Raw genomic sequence first — 22,594 nt, 5'->3', positions numbered from 1 at the left:
CCAGCCAGGATTCACACCGTAAGTTTTCCATCGTTTCCAAAATAGAGCCATAAACTTAGAATCCAGTGTTTAAAAAGAAGCCTTTGGGGGACATTTCAGATGGAAAGCATAACTGGGTTGTCCTGATCCTTATCTTCTCTAAGCTTCTAAGAACACACACACACACACACACACACACACACACACACACACACACACACACACACACACATTCACACACACACACAAACGTCACACCATAGCACACATCACACACATACGCACACCACACATCACACACACATATACACACCACACATCACACACATACACACACCACACATCACACACATACGCACACCACACATCACACACATACGCACACCACACATCACACACACATATACACACCACACATCACACACATACACACACCACACATCACACACATACGCACACCACACATCACACACATACGCACACCACACATCACACACATACGCACACCACACATCACACACATACGCACACCACACATCACACACATACGCACACCACACTACATACACAGACACCACACCACATACAACACACATGTCACACCACACACACCACACTATACACACTCACACACATCACACACCACACCACACACATGTACCACACTACACACCCTCACACACACACACACACACCACATATCACACTGCTCACACTAACCACATACCACATGCACACACCACACTACTTACATGAACCACACACCACACACACACACACACCCCACATGACACACACTAACACACATACCACACACACACCACATTACATGTACACAGACACCGTGCCATACACCACACGCACACATCACACCACACACACACACACATACACACACATCACACCACACACACACACACACCCCACCCCACACTATACACTCACACACACATCACACCACACACACACACACACACACCCCACCCCACACTATACACTCACACACACATCACACCCCCACACACATCACACCACACTGCACACACTAGCGCGCACACACACACAGCGCACCACAGAGGCATGCGCACATCCAGACATCACACAGACGCTTGGGTGAGCACGCATGTGCACACATCTTGGAGGTGGTGCTGGCAGGTGGCTCAGACTGTGTTCTGCAAAATTCTACTCCTAGTGAAAATAACATGGAAAAAGTAATCAATCACTTAGTGACTCTAGTGAGTCCTGACCCAGTGTGCTAGACCAGGAAGTTTTGGTTGCAAATGTCTCCTGACGGGTGGAGCAGATAAACAGCCGGCTGCTCACATGGGCTTGTCACTCCTGCCGTCTCAGAGACGACCCAGAGCTCAAACGATGGCTGCCTGGGTTACGTACTGAAATCATCATTACCACTCGGTCCACCAGAACAAACGATACTGTTTATAAAGGAGAGATATGTTTTCTAACTACAATGGCCTTTAAACTTCCCCGATTGACAGCCAGCTTGTTTAAACAAGAACCACCTGAACAGCATGGTCTCTGTCTTCTTTGGGAGGTACAAAGAGGGACAAGCCAGCGGGCTGCCTTTGGGTGGCTGTGTTGAGATGGGACTCAGTTTCTTTGGGGGGGAGGCTGGCAAGATAGGGGTGAGGGAAGACACCCCACTTCTTAAACCAGACAGTTCAGTTTACAGAAAGACATACCTTTCGTGGAAATAAATGAAGGAAATACAGTACATAGTCAGCTGGCTGTCTTAGGTTAATAATGCAGGCAGTCTCTCCTGTGTATCTATTCTGCCATGGCAGGGAGGAGGGTACCTGGCCACAGGCTATAGTCCTGGAACACAAGCCCTTAACTGGAGTTGTATGGGGTGCACATGAGGCTGGCTCTGCTGTCCGAGGCCTCTCTGGAATCGGCCTGGTAGCACGTCTGTTAGGAGTTAGAGAGCCATTGCCTTCAGATCACATCAGTCTGAGCCTATTATTTTGCCGAGCAGGGACACCTGGACAGGAGGCTCTGTTCTGTCCTCTGGTGTGCCTAATGGGGTTTTCTTTTTTACTCTTTTTGTGTGTGTGTGTGTGTGTGTGTGTGTGTGTGTGTGTGTGTGTGTGTGTGTGCATGCCAGGTACTGTGAGAAGACTCTGAGTCAAAGGGAAAAAAAAGGCAGCTTTTTTTTCCTAATCATCTTCTTTGTTTACAAAGTGCTGACATTCAGTCTTGCATCAAAGAGAACAGTTTTCGGGTAGAAAAGTCTGTGTTTGTTTTTTGTTAGCTCCCAGCTACCAACATGCCTCTTCTCCAAATTTTGTAAAAAAAAAAAAAAAAAAAAAAAAAAAAAAGCAACTTACCTTGATTTAAGCAACAAAGGAAAGGACTTGGGGGTTGGGAGGGTAGGAAAGGCGGGAGAGGCTTTTAAAAGATTATCCTTTGGAGTTTTGATAGATTAAGAGAGTGATCAAGCTAGGCGGCATCTTCCTAACAGGGACATGTGAATTTTGGCTGGGCTAATGGAAGCTCTTTTGTCAATTTCCTGTAACCCGCACTTGACAGGACTCAGGAAGCAGTGGGAAGGGGCCACCTTTGATACTTAGAAGGGGGCTTAATGAGATTTAAGGGTTCAGCACCGTGACTGGAGTTTCCCACTCTAGGTGTACGTTTCACAAAGTCCGTCTGTGTTCTGTTCAGCCGTTCACCCTTCCTGGCTGGCTTTGTTGCCCACGTAGGAAACCCAAGTGTGTGTGTGTGTGTGTGTGTGTGTGTGTGTGTGTGTGTGTGTGTTCTACAGAAGGAACAGCTGAGAGCTAGGTAGCTGAGTTTTTGAACTGAAATTCTTTGCTTTTCTTTTGCTACAAAGATATTTTTCTGTTGTTCCATTCAGGAGTGCGTATCTGAAATATCACCTATCATGAAAACATGACATGGATTTACTCTGGCAGTCAGCTGCAATTTTTAAATACACTCATTAGATTAGCAAAGAATGCCTTTACTTTCCCGGAGAGACAGGTCTGCCGAGGAGCAAGCACATTAGACTATTATTAGTTCTTGGGGGTGGGCAGGAGGGTGGTGGGTAAAGCCATGTCAGGACTTGTGAGCTCAGATGGGGCCGCCACACCATTCTGATGGAATATTTGAGCTGGAAATACTCAACATGAAAGATTCGGCCTCAGGAGCAAGCTGTCAGAAGAGCGGGCTGGGAGTCATGGTGAACCCATGGGTATCTGTTTAGGGGGAGTGAGGCTGGCGTTACCCAAGCTGAGCATGCAGGTCAGCTAACCTTTTAGGACAGCGGTTTTTCAGGAGGCCTTGAGCGGGAGAAAATGCATTTTCTTTGGGGCTTATCCAGACTAGGCTCCATGGGGGCGGAACAGACCCCAGAGGGTGAGAGACACCCTCACATTCCTGCTTATGTGACTCCGGTCTGACCTGCACACAGGAACTGCCCACAGTAGGTCAACTTCTGATGACCAAAAGGCTGGGGTTCTGCCTCCACTGCGTACTGAGCATCACCACTCTCCTCAGGAGGCCAGAGACTGAGAGCTTGCATGCTCCACCACAGCTCCCTTGTGATGATCACAGACACCCGCTGCAGTCAGCCCACGCTGAGGAAAGGCTGAAGCCAACCGCACCTCAAGAGAAACGGACCCTGCGCTTTGTCTGGCCGTGGCGCCCTGCGTGTCTGCCTGAGAAGTAGACCAAAAAAAAAAAAAAAAAAAACAGTTTCCAGGTTGTTCAATGTCCTCCCTAGAATGAAGTCCTGAGCTTCATGGGGCGCGGGGGTTGGGGGGCGGCAGGGGTGGCGAATGATGATGCTCTCAGGGATATTTAAAGCTGATTTTCAAGATTTACAACATCCGTGTTGTCGTGTAGCCTTGTCTGCCAATGCCCTTAAGTATCGGTGAGAGTAAGTGAGAAGGCCAGGTCTCGTGAAAGTCAAGTTTTTCAGTTTCACCTCATCTGCCTTACACAAACAGACCGTCTATCCCTGCATCTCACGCTCGTGATTTACACTCGCTAGAGTCCCCTTTGCCATCTCGGGTCTAGCATCAACGCACCTTTCTCTCTGTTTTCCTCCTCCGGCATGTAGGGCATCACCGGGCAGAAGCAAATGTAAATTGATCTATTCACAGATAGCCCGAGAAATTTACGTGACCCCCCCCCCCCAAATGTGTAAGCTGTTGAAAATATTCACAGATTTCGATGCTGTCAAAATGTTTCCCCTTGGCTCCTAAGAAGAGGAGCGATCAGGTCAACCAACGTGAGCCCTGGAAGGAGTCTATGGGCCAGGTGGCTGCCAACGTTTCTGCTGGGAGAAAGACCAGCAAGCTTGAGGTCACACCAGCCCTGGCCCAAAGGCCAGTGCCAACTGTTAGGCATCTGGGTGGCTCTGAAAGTACAAATCATCTGGAGCCTTTACAATAGCGGCCTTGCCTTGGGAATGGAGACCACAGGGCCCCACCTGCTTTGGAAGGTTTCCTCTTGGCTCTGGGGACCGTGAACCACACTGGAGGAAAAGTCGGTCATCTTATCTGGTGTATACAAACACACATGCATAAAATGGAAACCAACTTTTCGCTGCCCTAAGGGTCAGTGGGAAAAGAGAGGGGGTACACTGGATATTCTAGTGGCTCACCAAAATGCTAACCAAAGTGTTGATTTGGGGAGCTTTTTAGTTAGGTGTGTGGTCCAACTGTGAATATGTCCTGGGGTAGAATGCTCAGAACTCTGCGACAGCTATGAAACTCTCGGGGTTGGCGAGCTGGCCTTTTGGGGGGATAAAGAATGAAGACCTTCTTGAATTAGGTACAGCCCAGGAGACTCTCACTGTTGTTATCCTTTTCAGGAAGAGATGCATATCTGGGTTTTAGTAACATATCAGCAGCATTCAGTCTTGTTATAAGGCAATCCTTAGCTGCTACTAGTACTGGAAAGAAGTTGGGATTTCCAGAAGAGCAAATGTATGTTGACAACGTAGGGTAAAGGGGACTGGTTTAAGCCAAAGCTTAAAGGGTGAATGTTCTACACACACACACACACACACACACACACACACACACACACACACACACACACACCTCAGAGAAGGTTTCTCTGTGTAGCCTGGACTGTCCTGGACTCACTTTGTAGACCAGGCTGGCCTCGAACTCACAGATATCCACCTGCCTTTGCCTCCTGAGTGCTGGGATTAAAGGTGGGCACCACCATGCCCAGCAAGGACAGACCTTTCTAGTGACAGTGCCAAGCTAGCCCAGAAGAGGCTGACTACTGTTTCAGCACCCCTTCTTTGAAAATCCTAAGCGTACTTGATCAAGAACTGGATCAAGTCAGAGCTGTCATCCTGTGGCCTCTTGAGAGTTCCTCCCTGCCTCAAGGGTGTCTAAGATTTCTCACTGATCCATCTAGAAAGTGCCTTTGTAAGAAGTCACAGGAAACACTGGTCTGAAAGTTGTATGGACCGGTATGTAGGCAATTTGTAGTCGGCCAGATCCGAGGTGCAGTCCTGAGAGCCTGGTGTGACAAACGAGGTGCTGCAGTTCGGCCTGGCTGGATCTGCATGTCAACGCTCTGTCTTTAGGAGTTTTTTTTCCAGCTCACACTCCCTGCTCTTTTACATTCTAGGGTTGAGTGGGTACCCCGCTTCTGTGTCTCTTCTCCCTACATCCATATTCACATAGGAAGTTCCTTTAAGTTCATAGAAGATCACATCCTGGAAGGCAGGAGGCAAGGAGAGCAGCATCGCAGGCCTCAGCACAAGTCAGTGTTTAAAGGGATGTGCCTGAGCCCCAGGGTCCACCTGCCTGAGCCCCAGGGTCCACCTGCCTGAGCCCCAGGGTCCACCCTGACCATCACCAAGGCAAGGGGGCATTTTAGTATCGTTTATAAACTGATAATCTTATTGGCTAGGAGCCTAGCTTTTCTGTCTCGGTATAGCCTCTCCCTTGCTAACTTTGGACGCTGCATCCCGCCGCTGTTGTGTGTTACACCACGCTACCCTTGCATGCTTCCATCGTGTGCTACACCTCGCTTTTGTTGCATGCTATGCTTGACGTTTCCAAGGCAATCAGGAAGGCCGTGCTGTCCTGGGGTCACTGCAGGACCTGCCTCTTCTTCCTGGTCATTGCTAATCTCTCTGTGCCCTGTGACCTTGTTCTCCCGGGCCCACATCCGCAGTATAAGACCATTTCCTCACCCTAATCAGAGACGGTGGGTGATTTGCTTTTGTTATGGTTACAGTTACTTTACTTTTTAGTGACTCAGAAGAAACTGTGGGAGCCTTCTACAAGCTGACAAACTTTACCAAAGCTACAAACCATGGTTTATAGCTAAGATGTCATCTTCTAGAGCTGAGGCGTCATGGTTTCAAATGCAAACAATAGCATTGTCCTAAGTCTGGGATTTGGGCCCCAATCCTGGGACGCTGCTGCTACCATTTACTCTTTCCTCTGGACAAGTCAGACTTCAGTTTGTGCTTTCATTACAAAGGTTTGAAAGCCTCTCGGCGTCCTGCGCCCTGGGTGGAGGAAAACCGGAGGCCCATCACCTGCAAACGGTGCTTCTGAAAAAGGAGACAGTCTTAGAAAGTTCCAAGCACTGAAAATGGGTGTGTAATGAGCCTTGCTTTGCATCTTTAAAGCTAGCTTTCCTCAGTATGCATGCTGCAATCACATGCTCTCTGGAGCCAAAGTGATGGGCAGTTCCAAGTCCATTCACTAACGACCTGGCAAATCGATTGAAGGTCTTGTCAAAAAACAGCCCTGTCCTGTATGGCCCTATGTGTAGATGTGGAATGTTTCCCCAAGGACAGGCAAAGCCACCCCCCCCCCCCGATTCCCCCCCCCCCCCCCCGCCCCAGCCAATGTCAGATTCAAGGGTGGAGGACTTCTGATGTGAAGTCTGTTTGCCTTTCTGTTGCCTCTTCTACATTTTATGCAGTGTCGGGTTCCTTGAAACAACGAACTGCTTTTGAAATTTAGTAAGTGAAGGACTGGAAAAGAGAAGGTCAGCCCTGGGGCTAGGGCTAGGGTCTTGTCCCATCCCAGGAATGTGCTCAGAAGGTTTCTTGGCCTAAAAATGCCTTCTCCAGTCAGCTTTCATAGCCTGAAATTGCTCATCTGTCTAGGTTTGGGTTAAGCATTGTCCCTAGGAGGAAGTAGGGTAGAGGTATGAGGCAGGGCTGACTTGCCAGCTGAGGAACGTACCTCATTCTATAAGCACAAACTGGAAGAGGATTGCTTTCTCCATGCTGGGTGGGCAGTGGGATGTGGGAACTCTCTGAGTGTCTGCGTGGAGGCTACGGCTCTTCTGCTCCAGAGCACCAGAGTCAGTAGCCGCCTTCCCTGGCTGACTGGAGCCTGCCCTGGTGGGCAGAGACAAAGGGGCAAGTTGCTCAGGGTGATCAGGGAGGTTTGGTAAGATCAGATCAGTGGTGTTCAGAGTTCACACATCACAGCTAGCAAATGATTGGCTGCTACCATGGTTTCTAGGCTTCCTCTAAGCTTTTGACTTTCTAAGCGAAAACACATGAAGCTTCTGCAAGACACGAATTATTGCTCTTAGCATACTATTAAGCATAATATAAACAGCACAGTACTGATTTTTGCTATGGCATTCCTCTCACTGGAACAGATGGTTTTATTGATACAGTTGGGTGCCTATAGACGTACTTGACACCCAACGAGGTGGCGCATGCCTGTAAACCTAGCATTCAGGAGGCAGAGGCGAGAGGATCTCTGTGAGCTTGAGGCTAGGCTGGTCTAAAAAGTAAGTCTAGGACAGCCAGGGCTACACAGAGAAACCCTATCTCAGAAAGAAAAAAAAGTGCTTGACATAATCTGTGACCAATAGGTATTTCCTGGATAAATTGGCATGCTTATTTTTTTCCTTTGTATATGACCATGTGCTCCATTTCAGTGCCTACCTACTACTAACACTGGTCCTAGAAAATTTCAGATTTTTCTGTTCAGAACTATCTTTTTCCCTAGGGCCCTCTCACAATTTGGACCATCGCAAATGCCCGATTTCCACTGCTTTCCTGGAGTGAGGGGTGGTAAACAGTGCTAAAGCTCTCTGCCCCACGCCAATGGTCATTTATTGCAAAGGGCGAGGCCTAGGATCAACCGTAAACAAACATGGCACTGAGTTTCAAATAGACTATTGAGCTGCTTGCAAAATAGGCCCCTTGTTTTTAAAAGCACAGTGGACGCTTTCGAGAAATAATAAGAAATAACAAGCTTGGAAGTGGGCTAGAAATCTCTGGCTTCCTGGCTGCACTTCTCCTTCGAACTTATTTATGGTTGGCATGCCTGCCACAGAGCTGGCTGCCAGCTGCGGCCAGCACCCGTGGGCAGAGGAAAGTTGATCTGGGCTGCTGGAGGGAGCCTGACTCCACCGCTTTGAAAAAGCTGCAACACTCTTGTTGTGCTAATTTCTGAGAGACACAGATGCCCTTTGCTGAGGGTGCCTGTGTTTGTCTCAAGCTGAGCACAAGATGCAAGCGCTGACAAAAGCTCAGGCCCATGTGTGACCTAGGGAGACATTCTAAAGACGCCCATGCCTACAATTTCTCATCTGCACAATTGTATTATCTACCGTCTAGGGTGGCTGCTGGGCGCAGTGTGTGCCAGGCATCTGGTGACAAACACACTGACCTTCTTCTGCAAGTTCAAGAGGGCCAGGATTTTGCTACTAATCTGAAGACATAAACATAATTTCCCCCTTTTCTGTCTAAATCATTATTATTTGTAAAAAGTAAACATACACCCAGAAACAATATGTCAATACAGTCTCCTGTTAAACAGTTGAAACAACTAAGAAGCATATCCCCACTTCTCCCCCAAAGTCATTCCTGGGGGAGCATACACCTCCAGAGCTCTGTCATACTTCTGAAGGTCTGTCTGTCTGTCTATCCACCCATCATCTTCCTGGCAGACAAGTATTTAGAGACACATCATTGTAGACGTTTCTTTGAAGATATTTTTGGATGAGGTTAGTATTCCCCAGTGTGGACTTAGTACCAGAGACATTTTTCATAGTTGCTGGGGGCTCATCTACACATCCAAAGTCTTTTACAAAACTAAGCAATCCTTCTGGAAGAATAAAAAACTCCTAGTTGTGCTGGCATATTCTTATTTAGTGATTGATGTGGGAAGGCCCAGCCCATTGTGGATGGTGCCACCGCCGGCCTGGTGGTCCTGTGAGTGAGCCACGAGGAACAAGCCAGTTAGCATTACCTTTCTGTGGCCTCTGCAGCAGCTCCTGTCTCCAGGTTCCTGCCCAATCGAGGTCTTATCCTGACTCCAGGGAGGAACAGTGCTGTGGAAGATCAGGCCAAATAAGCCCTTTCCTTCCCAATTTGCTTCTGGTCATAGGGTTTTCATCTCAGGAGTAGTAACTGTCACTAAGACACTAGTCTGGCCAGCAGAGCCTGGCACCTTGACATAGCTCAGAAGAAGGAGCCATGGGAATTAAAAATATTATATATATATATTCTATATATATATATATTCTATATATATTATATGTGTGTGTGCACGTGTGTGTGCACCTGTGCACATATACGTGTGTGTGTGTGTGTGTGTGTGTGTGTGTGTGTGTGTCTGCAGCCCTCCACTTGTGCTAAGAACGAAAAGGTACCATGTACCAGGTGTGTAGCTTGGAGTTCAAAATGTTCCCTTTTAATGTGAAAGCACTCAAAGTCGGACACAAAGTTTTCATTGATTAGATCTACTCTGTCTTTCTGCAGCTCTCATTCTTCCATCTGTCCTATATCACTAGTCAGCATGCTTCATGTAAAACATTTCCTGCTGATATCGAGTTTGTTTTCATTTTTTCCGTTATAAACCCGTACCTCGAGTCAACACCCTTGAACACTGGGTAATTAGGCTCCATTGCCCGAGAAGCTGAACCTCATCTTCCAGGATCCTGTTCTCTTCTGTGTGCCTCCAGGAGCCAGCTCTGTGATCGGCTCAGTGGGGAACCCAGAGGAGACACAGGACACCCCTCCTGCTGGAGGCTGTGATCTCAGGAAGAAAGTCAGACCCCCAAGAACAAGGGCTTTCTCTGTGTAGCCACAGGACGTCATGGGGTGAGAAATAGGCCTGACAAGTAATTTGGGGAGTCTCAATGGCTTAAGGGTGTATGAGTGAGAAGAGATCGCACCCTGATGAGTCCGCCCCTTCCTGGAGGAGTCCTTGGGATCCGGGAATGTGTAGTGAGGCTCCCTCCACAGTAACTCTCATGGCTTTTGTTTCTGTGTTTCCTTTCAGTAATTACTACTACCACTACTACCCCATTAATCCTTAAAGACAAAGACCCAACAGAAGTCCCAGACCCAACCTCTGAGAAGTCTGAGTGCAGCCTTCTCACTCCTGCTGTGGGTTCTCACTATACATGCCTGCTTGCACAAATAATGTAAACTCCTGTTTCATGTGTTTAAAAAATTTGCAGACCTTTCCAGCGAGATGTAAACAGGCAAGGCCTGAGATTTGGCGTTCCTCTGTAAACCTGTCAGCTTTATGGAGTAGTTAGTGTGTATGTACCCCTGACCAGATTTGCCCTTCCTTCCCCTCACACAGTCCTCGCCTGTCCGTTTGTGTCCCCTCTCCTTAGATACCCCAGCCAAGGGCCTGGCACTAATTTCTGAAGGCTTCTGGAACACACCGGCCCAAGATCTGAGCTCATCCAAACCAAACCTGCAGTCTTCCAGGAGACTTGTATGGGGGAAAATACCTGGGGCGAAAGTTGAGCACTGAAAGACGAGGTGTGCACTAGGCTTGATGGCATACGTATGTAACCCCAGCACTTGGGAGGGGAGGGGAGGGGAAGGGAGGGGAGGAGAGGGGAGGGGAGAGAGGGGAGGCATGAATCCTGGAATCCACCAGAAAGGAGGATACAGAATGGTTGCCTAGCTCTCAACCTCTGTGGCTGGGCTGGGAAACCAAGTGCATTAGGGAAGACAGTGTTGTCCTGTTCGGACATTCCAGATTCTGAATGAGGTTCACAGATCAAATGATTTAGAAAAATCTCGTTGTCTACCTCTCAGGATCAAATGAGCAATGCTCACTTGTCCTTCAGTTGGTTGGAAAGTACATGCATAGAATGCACAAGGCTCTTGCTTTGACTCCCAGGACCATTCAAAACAGACGTGGTGGCACATGCATGTAACTCCTGCTCTGTAGAGGTAGGGGCAGGGGATCAGGGGCACAAGGTTATTCTCAGTTACATATTGACTCCGAGGTCCAGCCTGGGGTACAAGATGAGACCTGGTTTAGAAAAGACAAAACAAAAATTAAACCAAGTAAAGCTGTCCTGTCCTCCTTGGGAAAACTTGTCTCCAACAATAAAGGAGACCGCTGTGCTGACAGGTGACAGGATGGATGCAGGTTAGCCCCAAAGAAGGTGATGAAGTCCAGATGGATGGAGGTTAGCATCTGGCTGAAGGGGCTAGCCTGGCTCTCCACTCCTCCAATCTCCTCTTCAATTTGAAATTTTGTGTTTTGCACACTGTGCTTTAGGGTTTTATTGCATTTCGTTTCTTAAAAGCTGGGCCCTTTTTGTGGGGGCAAAATAAAATAATCAGAAAAAAAAATTAAAGTTCCTTTTGACTAAAAGTAAGTCACTGTAAGATAGCATACACCAAATTGCCACCAGTCTTTTTTACCCAAGCCTGCTGCCCCCCGCCCCGCCATTTCCTTCTTTCTTTCTTTCTTCCTGACACTTTCGCACAATCATCTTAATTCAATAAAGTCGCATTCACTCAGTGTTTTTTTTCCTAATTATTCAACAACTTTCAAATGAAGAAAAATGCGAGTCGTTTAACTTTACTTTTTTGGCTTTAAAAAATGTGTATGTCTCCTTTCTGTTTGCTAAACAGTAATTGCGGATCTTCCTGACCACCTTTAATACACCCAGCTAATTATCCTGAAATAAATCTCTTTCAAGCCTGCATGCCAGCAGTTCCGGGAGGCAAGCGGCTCTTTCAGCTCCTGGCCGCCTGTCACTCAAATGGGCCTCAGCTGCAACTCTGAACGAGGAGTATTAATCTCCCGCTGGGAAGATTCGCCCAATCTCCCACTTCCAACGATGGGCTCCCAGGACCTACCTGTTAGTGTAAGCCGGGATTTTCTTTTGCGAACGCAGTGATTTTGCAAAGTGGAAGCGGATTCCTGGGAGAAAGACACTCAGTTAACCTTCTCCTAATTGTCATTCAACATGGGAGAGGGAGAGGACGAGGATGGCTGTCTCGGGAGGGGGGCGGGGTAGAGGAGTGGCCTGCAGCCTAGCCAGGAAGTGCTGGGGCCTGTTGGCGAGCCCCCAGAGCGACTTCCGGAGCCAGGGTCTGTGTCCGCACCTCTGCTCAGGGCTGGTGACCAGACCTTTATTTCCACCGATGGTCTTCTCGCCTCTCTGCACCTTTGTGTCCCTCCAGGTGTCCTTTTCCAAATACGCTGGCCTCGGCCGGCCCTCCTCTGCCCAAGCTCCGCTCTCCCAGTCTGGATTTTTCTCTTGCTTGGCAAGATTCACAGTTTCTTATTGATCTATAGCCTACATAGTTGCCTAGGGTCTTGTGTCAGGTGTCATCTGCCTCTGCCAACTGAAGCAGGAGCTCCCCACCCCACCCCAAATTCCCTCATCCGTTTCCCCCTCACTTCCGTGTCCTTTCCTGAGAAAACGACAGTGATAACGATGATCTGAGCCGGCATCTCAATGTTCTGGGTAGCAGCACAGGTTCTGTAGTGAATTCAATAGTGAATCTTGTTGCTAGACGTTAGGCCACCTTTCTAGATTGGTTTCTTTGCAACCTTCTCCTGTTATGCTGGATAGACGGAGCTGTTGTTTACCTCCTTGTGGGAGGGTTATGCTATGGGACACTGGCAGCAGAGCCATGTGACCTGCGGAGGTCAGTGCACACATGGTAACCTTTGGCTTTGGTCAATGAATGGCACTTCTGTGAGAACCTAGCGGTCGCTATTCTTTTGCTCTATCTGCAGGCAGAGTTCCAGAGGGTGGCTGCCGCTTCTGCTTGGGCCTTCAAGGAAGAACTCGGCATTGGTCTGCTATGGACATATGGCGTGAATAAAAAACAAACCTTTGCTTATTTTTGTAGGACCGAGAGGTTTAGAGTGTCTAAAAGTACTGTGGTACAATGTAACCCAGATATATTTCCCTATGTCCACTTGAGGCTTCATTTTCCCATATTCTTTAAGTGTCATGTTTCTCTCTCCCTTGACTGTATATACGCATATGTAGAAGTACATATATGTTCAATTTGTTTTTTTTTTCTTTGCTTTCTCCTCTTTCTTTTAGTTTAAATTTATTTATTTATTTATTTATTTATTTATTTATTTATATGTTTCAAACCAGATACTAGGCATCCAAATCTTGGCTAAAGAGAAAAAGAAGTGTCTTTGCTTAGCTGCTTTAGTTTGAGAGATGAGTCTTAGGAACAGCAAACACTTCCTATGTGTGTTGTCTCAGGACACCCGAGCAGGGTTGCAACAACCGTTTATGAGGGTGTGCACTCAACAACCAAGGGGAAGGGAAGGGAGTTTCCCGAAACTCTAAGGCACTGGTTGTGTAGATCACTTTTGAAAGAGTCTGCCTAGTGGGTGAGAGAGTGTGCTGCTCTTAGGTGGGACTCAAGGGCAGGTAGCAGCTCACGTCAGTAGCGTACAATCACCTGTGACACCAGCTCCTGAGCATCTACGGCTTCCTCACTCTATGGACACCAGCGCCCATGCAAATACTCACCCGTACCCACATATCCACTTAGTTTAAAAACAATAAAGATAATGCTTTTTTTTTTTTTTTTTAAAGCGCTTACACGAAAAATCGGAGCTCTAATGAGCACGTGCTCACGGTGGCCTTTCCCACGACTCACACAAAGCCAAGGAGTTCCTTCGAAGGGATGCTTTGAACAGTGCTGAAGGCCCGGAAAACCCGGAACTATACGGCAACACAGGCAACACAGACGGAGCGTGAGCATCCGGTTCTCGACAGTCATCTTTTTTTTTAAAGATTTATTTATTTATTATTATGTATACAGTGCTCTGCCTGCACATACACCTGCAAGCCAGAAGAGGGCACCAGATCACAGTATAGATGGCTGTGAGCCACCATGTGGTTGCTGGGAATTGAACTCAAGACCTCTGGAGGAGCAGTCAGTGCTCTTAACCTCTGTGCTATCTCTCCAGCCCTCGACAGTCATCTTCCCACTGACCTCAGCCTCTTGGACTTGCACTGAGTTGCGTTCTGAGGCCCGTGTTCTCTCCAACGTCCTCTCTCTGTGGTTTGTGCCTGCTGGCCCTGTCCAATCGGGAGCACAGGAGATTTAGCCCCATATTCACATCCTCTGGACCCGTCCCTCCACATCCTGCACGACATTAGTTTTGTGTGCCAAGCCCTTGGTCTTGGCGGCTGGTCAGGATTTTTCTCTGAGACGTAGTGTTGTTTGTTTTAATTCCAGTGATTATCTGTTAAGTAGTGAACTTTGGAATCACATGCCTGCCTCGGTTTTTCCTTCCCTGGGAGTATCCCAGCTTCCAACTGCAGCGTGTGGAACCATCAACTGCCGGAGGAGTCTGCTGTTCCATCTTGCCTATGCCTGCAAATCGTCTTGCTGCCTGCCGTGGCGGTTATGCAAGCCACCTTTGGGTTTCTCAATTTTTGAAATAAATTTAAAAACGTAGGACAGTGCACTTCACCCATGGAAATGTCCCACAGTGAGGTTGTGAAACACGTAGTGAAAACAGAGAGGTGGAAGCTTGGTGCAGCAGCCAGCCTCTGTGGCCTCACAGAGACAGGTTTCCCAGGCTCGGGTGTTCTTTTTATGAAATGTGACCAGGTACTTTCTTGTTTTAGCGTTTTACAGTTTGGGGTATAATGTTGCTTGATATGAAATTATATTCTTTAAAAACATGTTTTCAGATATGTAATTTTAAAAGAAAATTGGAGGAAAAATTAGCACCTTTTTATTGAAACAAGCAAACAAACAAACCTATGCAATGAGTTTTGACATCTTGATCATGCTTTTCATCTTTCCCTCATTCCTCGCAGCTCCTCTCCACCTCATCCACAATTTTAGCTTCTTTTTCTGTCTTTCTTGAAAAAAAAAAAACAAAAACAAAACAAAAACAAAAAACAAAAAAACCAACCAACCAACCAACCAAACAAACAAACAAAACCCAGGAACTCCCCTCCCATTAACCCAAAAATCAAAGCAATTAAGCAAAAGGCCAGTAAAACAAAACTGCTACAGCAGAGCAGAACGGAGCAGAAGTCCACCAGTGTCGCCCCGAGTTCCCTCTGGGTTGGCTAACTCCTCCAGGGCATGGGGCCTGCCCTGCAATGTGGTTAATACACCCAATGAGATTCCACTGCAGAAAACCGAGTTTCCCTTTGCCAATGGCCATGAATTGCGGATAGCTTCCTGGTTAGGGGTCTGTGTGCACTCTGGCTCTTACATGCTTTCTGTCTCCTCTTCCACACAGGTCCCCGAGCTTTGAGAAGAGGGTTGGATGAAGGCATCCCGTTCAGAACTGATGTTCCAAAGACTCCCATTCTCTGTACAGTGCTCGGTTGTGGGTCTCTGTGTTAATTCCCATCTCCTGTAAGAGTCTCTGGTGTGGGTTGAGCGAGGCGCTGATCCGGGAATATAGCGATATGTCATCCAGATTCATTTATTGCTTCTTTAGCAGAATAATTGGAGGAGGTTTACCCCTAGGTCTGCGACCCACTAGTCTCAGGTTTGTGGCCGCTCCAGCAGTATCTGTTACGAGTTCGAGTTTGTCTTAACAACCATTTATGACATTGACACATATGTTGAGATTATATAAACTATCTAAAATTGTAATCGTATTAGTGGTGGAGGTGAGTTGAGAAGCCAGAAATTCTGTCCCCACTTCCCCATGTTAGATGGAAGAGCACTGTCCCTCCTGTGGTATTGGTGTGTGTGTGTGGGGGGGGAGGGTATTGAGGCACATCCAACAACAGTAACTCCGTTCCACTAATACTAACCAAGTGCACTTTGTGTGTAAAGGTGAGCGGACTGTGCTCTCTAGCAGGTGTGATCTTGTGAGAATACCATATAAACAGCTATAGGAGATACTATCCTAAAGGTAGAAGACTTCCTCTTCTAACGAGGATGGAGTAAGAGGAGCAAGGCTCACTTTCCCACCTCCAACAGCAGTCAACCTGGACAATATATGTGAAAAAATGTTTTTCAAGTCTTTAGGCGTAAAGGGAAGAAGGGGAAACAGGGGCTCCCAGGGTGAGTCTAGGTTAACTCTAGCTTATGATTCAGAGGGAGAGAAGACTAGAGGATCTTACCAGTTCTCAGTGCTTCCAGAATGAATGGATGTCAGGAGGCCAGAGTTCGCTGATGGAAAATCTCAGTGGAGAAACCTTCTAGAGATCAGCTACTGATCCCACTCCAAACCTCAGCAGACTGGCCTGTGAACAAGCTGCTCTAGGCTAGAGGTTAGAGGAAAATGCCTCTGAAGACCTATGGCCGGGAGTGGATGCAGAGTTCTTCCATTACAAAATGGAAAAGCTCATCACTTTAAAGACTGAGTGGACTACTGAGAACAAGTTTGCCTGAGTAGTGGGAAAAACTAGCCCAGGCTTAAATGTTGATAACATCTAACAAGACATAAGGGAAGTCAGAAAACATCAAGCTGTTTCCAAGCAACTTAATGGTACCATGGAAGGGAGCTCACAATATTTATAGGATGGTACAAATATGCAGCATATATCCACAATGTCTAGAAACCTAACAAAAATTATAAAACATGCAAAGTTGGGAAATTTGTCTTAGAATTTCTAGCGATAGAAAACAGCTTAGAATGCTCACAAATATAGAACTTATGGACAAAGACACTAAAATAGGTATAACTGCTTTAAGCTCAAGAAGGTAGTGGGAAGATGGGGTATGTTAAAAAGAGACATAGAAAATACAAAAACTACAGTGTGTTACAGTAAAAGAACTCGACTGTATGAACAGCAGAATAGACATCAGTATATAGACTGTAAGAAGAGACTTCTGTGGAAATTGACTAACATAGTTACGGAGGCCAAGAAGGTCGGTGGTAGATTGTCCACAGGAAAGCTCAGGGTGTGACAGAGTCTGAGTTCAAAGGCCTGAGGAGCAGGTGAGCTATGGCATACAGGTATGGGCTGCTGGTGAGATACCTCCAAAATCTGAAGGCAGAGTCCAAATGTCTCAGTTCAAGAAGAGGGAAAGAAGTTGCCCTCCCATCACTCATCACATTTTTTTTTTCTGCTCAGCCTCAAGAACGGGAAGTGTCCATCCATATTCCTCTTTGCTTGGCTTGATAACTCAATTGCTATGTTTTTCTAGACCCACCCTTACAGACACACTGGAAACGAAATTTTCATTAGTTATGTGGGTATCTCATAGGCTGGTCAAATTGGCATATAAAAATCAGCCATTGCACTCTATATACAAAATGTCATATCGTTTAAAGGGAGACTATAAGAAGATAAAGGTAAATAAGATAAACATTAAAGATACTATTCAAATTAAACAAGGCTATGATTACATAAAAATAAAACAAGTTATGCATTGTATTGGTTACTTTTCTATTGATTTGATAAAACACTATAACCGAGTCAACATAGTGAAGGAAGGGTTTATTTGGCCTTGCAGTTCCAGATAAGTGTCCCTCAGCATCATGACGGGATGCACGGCATCAGGAACCACTGAGAATCTGTCCAAACACGAGCAGGAAACAGAGAGTGAACTGGGGATGGTGTGAGGCTTTTAAAACTCCAGCACTGGCCCCAGAGATGTACTTTCTCCAGCAAGGCCATACCCGCTAAGCCTCCCCAAGCAGCGTCACAAACTGCACACAAGTATTCTGGAGAATATGGGAGTCATCTCACTCAAACCACCTTATATATAATCAGCCGACAAAAAAATGAATTAAAATGAAAAGACTAATCAGGGAAATGCAAATCAAAACAACTCTGAGATTCCATCTTACACCCATCAGAATGGCTAAGATCAAAAACTCAAGAGACACCACATGCTGGCGAGGATGTGGGGAGAGAGGAACACTCCTTCATTGCTGGTGGGAATGCAAACTAGTACAGCCACTTTGGAAATCTATCTGGTGCTATCTCAGAAAACTGGGAATAGGGCTTCCTCAAGACCCAGCTATTCCACTCCTTGGAATATACCCAGAAGATGCTCCAGCACACAGCAAGAAAATTTGCTCAACCATGTTCATAGCAGCCTTATTCATAATAGCCAGAAAATGGAAACAGCCTAAGTGTCCCTCAGTAGAAGAGTGGATAAAGAAACTGTGGTACATATACACTATGGAATACTACTCAGCTACTAAAAACAAGGAATTCCCGAAATTTGTGGATAAATGGATTGAGCTAGAAATGATCATAATGAGTGAGTTAACCCAGAAGCAGAAAGAATCAAATGGTATATACTCACTTATATCTGCATACTAGCCCAAGGGACATGTCCCACGAAAGCCTTCACTTACCAGGAAACTGGGACAGAGGGGAAGGCATCCTACTGGGACTCTAAATGAGAGACGCATGGGAGAATAGCAAAATAAAAGGATCCAGAGGGTCCTAGAAACCTACAAGTAGAACATTATGATAGGCAGATTTGGGCCCAGGGGTCCCGCTCAAACTAAGGCACCAGCCAAGGACAATACAGGAGGTAAACTTTAAACCCCTACCCAGATCTAGCCAATGGTCAGAATATTCTCCACAGTTGAGTGGAGAGCGTGATATGACTTTCTCACGTACTATGGTGCCTCACATTTGACCATGTCCCCTGGAGGGGGCGACCTGGTGGCACTCAGAGGAATGACAGCAGGTTGCCAAGAAGAGACTTGATACCCTATGAGAATATATAGGGGGAGGTAATCCCCCTCAGGAACAGTCATAGGGGAGGGGAATAATGGGAAAATGGGGGGGGGGGAGGAATGGGAGGATACAAGGGATGGGATAAACATTGAGATGTAACAAGAATAAATTAATAAAAAAAAAAGAAAAAAAATGAAAAGACTATTCAAATAATCTAGAAGAAATGTGGGAGAGATGTAAAAGGGAATCTAGTATGGACAGAAAATTAGGAGACCAATGACAGTCTGGTCAATTAAAATCCAAATATTTAATTAAACCCAATGTTGATGCATAAAAATCTAGAACATTTATATGTGTGTGTGTGTGATATATCTGTATATATATCACTTGGAATGAGAGATAAGTAAGTAAATAAATAAATAAATAAATAAATAAATAAATAAAAGGATGGGAAAGGTTTATCATGCTATCCCTAGACAAAGAAAGTAGGAGTGGATATTTTAATAGATTTCTGATAAAGAATATTAACAAAAATAAAGGATATTAGTTAATAGTGCTGAAAGTGTTAAATCTTCATTTGAAACACATGAAAGCAAAATCTGGGGGAGCTACAAGTAGATAAATACACAATTATAGTCAGAAATGTCAATGCCTCTCTTTTAGTACTTAATGTAACAAGTGGACAGAAAATCAGTAGAAATGTAGGCGGCTTGGACAACCCTATAAACCAGCCTACACTAATTGACATTTATAAATCACATTACCCAATAGCAGTAGAATATACATTATTTTCACGTTTCCAGTGTATTCACCTTTTTACTAAGATAAATTTATCAGGACTATAGGGTGAACCTCAGTAAATTTAATAAGCTTCAAATTAAATTCTGTTCTCTTTTTGTGAAGCAACTACATTAGAACTTAATCCAGACAGTTCTTTAGAAACCCCAAAATATCTGGAAATTAAATAGCATACTTAAAATACTCGTGAGTCAAAGTGATAATGAAGGGAAAATTAAAAAATATTTGTGTTGAAAAAAATCATCAATTAAGACCTGTTGGGAGCAGCTATGAGGGTATTTAAAGGGAGCTTTTTAAAAAATTTAATTTATTTATTACATATATAGTGTACTACCTGCATATAACTGCTGCAGGCCAGAAGAGGGGCACCAGATCTCATTATGGATGGTTGTAAGCCATCATGTGGTTGCTGGGAATTGAACTCACAACTTCTGGAAGAGCATCCAGGGCTCCAGGGCTCTTAACCTCTGAGCCATCTCTCCAGCCCTAAAGGGAGCTTTGTAGTATAAAATATACAGAAGTGAAGGCTGACAAGAAGAAAGACTTACAACTTCAATTCCTACCTTAAAAAATTAAAATGACAAATGACAAAGGAAGCGCAAAGTCAGCAAAAGAATTCTAAATCTTGCAATTGAATTCACTCTAAAATGTAAGAAAACCATTAAAGGAAGATTACTGAAAACAAAAGCTGATGGTTTCAAAGATCAGTAAAATTGACAAATCTCTCGCCAGATTGACCAGGAGAAGAAGAAAAGATAAAAGCTCCAATATCAAGAACAAGTAATTTTCAGCTTGGCCTGGAATTCCTTCTGTAGCCCAGATTGACCTTGAACTCATGATTTTCTTCCTTCTACCTCTGGAGTTGGGCTTATGGGAGTGTGTTACCATGCCTGGCTCTTGCTGGCATGTTTGAAAAACATTTTAGCTGGGTATAGGATTTTTAGAGTACCAACTATCTTGGCCTTTTAAAGATGTTGTTATGTCATGGTCATCCTTGCAAAGTTCTGGCAAGAGTCAGATTTGAGTTCTGTTGTTTTCATGGTTTAGATTTTCGGTGCCTTTCAAGTGAAAGAAGCCCGCCTGCCCTGCCTAACCTAGCCCGCTATTAGATGCTCTTGAGATTTACTTATTTATATCTATGGCATCCTACTTGAGACTCAGTGTAAATAACTTCTGAGTTCCTCCTCCTCCTCTTCCTCCCCTTTCTGCTCCTCTTCCTCTTTCTCCTATTCCTCCTTCTCCTCTTCCTCTCCCTCCTCCTCTTCCTCCTCCTCTTCCTCCTTCTTCTCCTCTTTCTCCTCCTCCTCCTCCTCTTCCTCCTCTTCTTTCTCCTCCTCCTCTTCCTCTCCCTCCTCCCCTTCCTCCTCCTCCTTCTCTAGTCTTTCACTGGTTTGGGGAAATACTCTTAAATACTCTTCTATGTCAGTCCTCCCTTATCCCTCCTCTTCTCTGGTCACTTTCAACCTTTTCTTCCTGTGTAGTAAGTCTTAATTTATCTTATGCGTTCCTATCTCCTTGTTTTATCCTTTATTGCTTCGTTTGGCAGGTTTTTCTTGTGAGTGAATTTCTGGATTATCAACTAACATTTTGGTTGCATTGAGCCTACTCTCAAAATCATCCATTGAGAGCCTGCAGGTCTGAGTGGAGCCGTAGTTGCTGGTTTCTATTCCTCAGGATGGAGGTTCGTGAAAGTTGTCAAGAATAGGGCCTACTTTAAGAGATCCCAAGTGAGATCTAGAAGGTGGTGAGAGGGTAAAACTGACTACTATGCCTGGAAGCAACTGACGATCCAGGACAAAATTAAGTACAGCACACCCAAGTACAGGATGACAGTCCGAGTCACCAACAGAGACATCATCTGCCAGATTGGGTATGACTGTATGGAAGGGGATATGATGGTCCGTGCAGCATATGCGTATGAACTGCCAAAGCACAGTGTGAAAGTTGGCCTGAGAAATTGTCCTGTGGCCTATCGCACTGGTCTGCTGCTGGCCCACAGGCCTCTCAATAGGTTTGGCACAGACAAGATCTAGGAAGGCCAAGTGGAGGTGACCGGAGGTGAATACAATGTGGAAAGCACTGGTGGTCAGCCTGGTGCCTTCACTTGCTATTTGGATGCAGATCTTGCCCGAACTACAACTGACAATAAAGTTCTTGGGGCACTGAAGTAAGCTGTGGGTGGAGGCTTGTCTAGCCCTCACAGTACCACACAATTGCCTGGTTATGACTCTGAAAACAAGAAGTTCAATGCGGACGTACGTAGGAAGCAGAGCAAGAGTCAGAATGTCGCAGACTGCAAGTGATACATAATGCGGGAAGATGAGGACACTTATAAGAAACAGTTGCCTCAGTACGTCATACATAAAGAACAACATAACTCCACACAAGATGGAGGAGATGTACACAGAAGCTCATGCTGCTATTTGAGAGACTGCTTTATGAGAAGAAGCCCAAGAAAGAAGTGGAGAAGAAGAGGTGGGACCATCCCAAAATGTCCCTTGGGCAGAAGATCAGGTTGCTCAAAAGAAAGGAAGCTCCCTCAGAGCTCAGGAATGGGCTATTAAAAGCAGCTTTTAAAAAGTCATCCACTGATTTTAATTTTTTCCTTTTTTTTGTTTTAGTATTTATTTACTTCTCTTAATTTCTGACTTTATATGTATTTCTTGTGCTTTTGCTTTGTTTTTTCTGTTTGTTTTGTCTTATTGTGATTTGTTTTATCTTTTCTTCTTCTTCATCATCTGATATTTGAGTGAGTAGAGAGGATCTGGAAGGCATTAGGTGAGGGAAACCATAATAACAATATATTATGTAAAAATATATTTTCAATAAAATAAAATACTGAAAAAATTAAACCACACACTCAAAAAATTCAAATTGATTGTTAGAATTTCCCACCACGGTTTAAAATTCCTTGAAATATTATAAATTTCTATTTCCAACTCTACCCAATGGCTCTATTCTCTGTGTCCTCTGC

General features: G+C 45.4%; 1 pseudogene; it reads left to right on the top strand.

Moving 5' to 3' along the window:
- Positions 1-21,308: 21,308 nt before the first annotated feature.
- Positions 21,309-22,197, top strand: LOC127205505 (60S ribosomal protein L5-like; annotated as a pseudogene).
- The last annotated feature ends 397 nt before the right edge of the window (positions 22,198-22,594 follow it).

This window comes from Acomys russatus, chromosome 22 (assembly GCF_903995435.1).
Source record: "Acomys russatus chromosome 22, mAcoRus1.1, whole genome shotgun sequence".
Lineage (NCBI taxonomy): Eukaryota > Metazoa > Chordata > Mammalia > Rodentia > Muridae > Acomys > Acomys russatus.
Note: the sequence above shows the minus strand (reverse complement) of the source record. Positions and strands in the feature narration are given on the sequence as shown.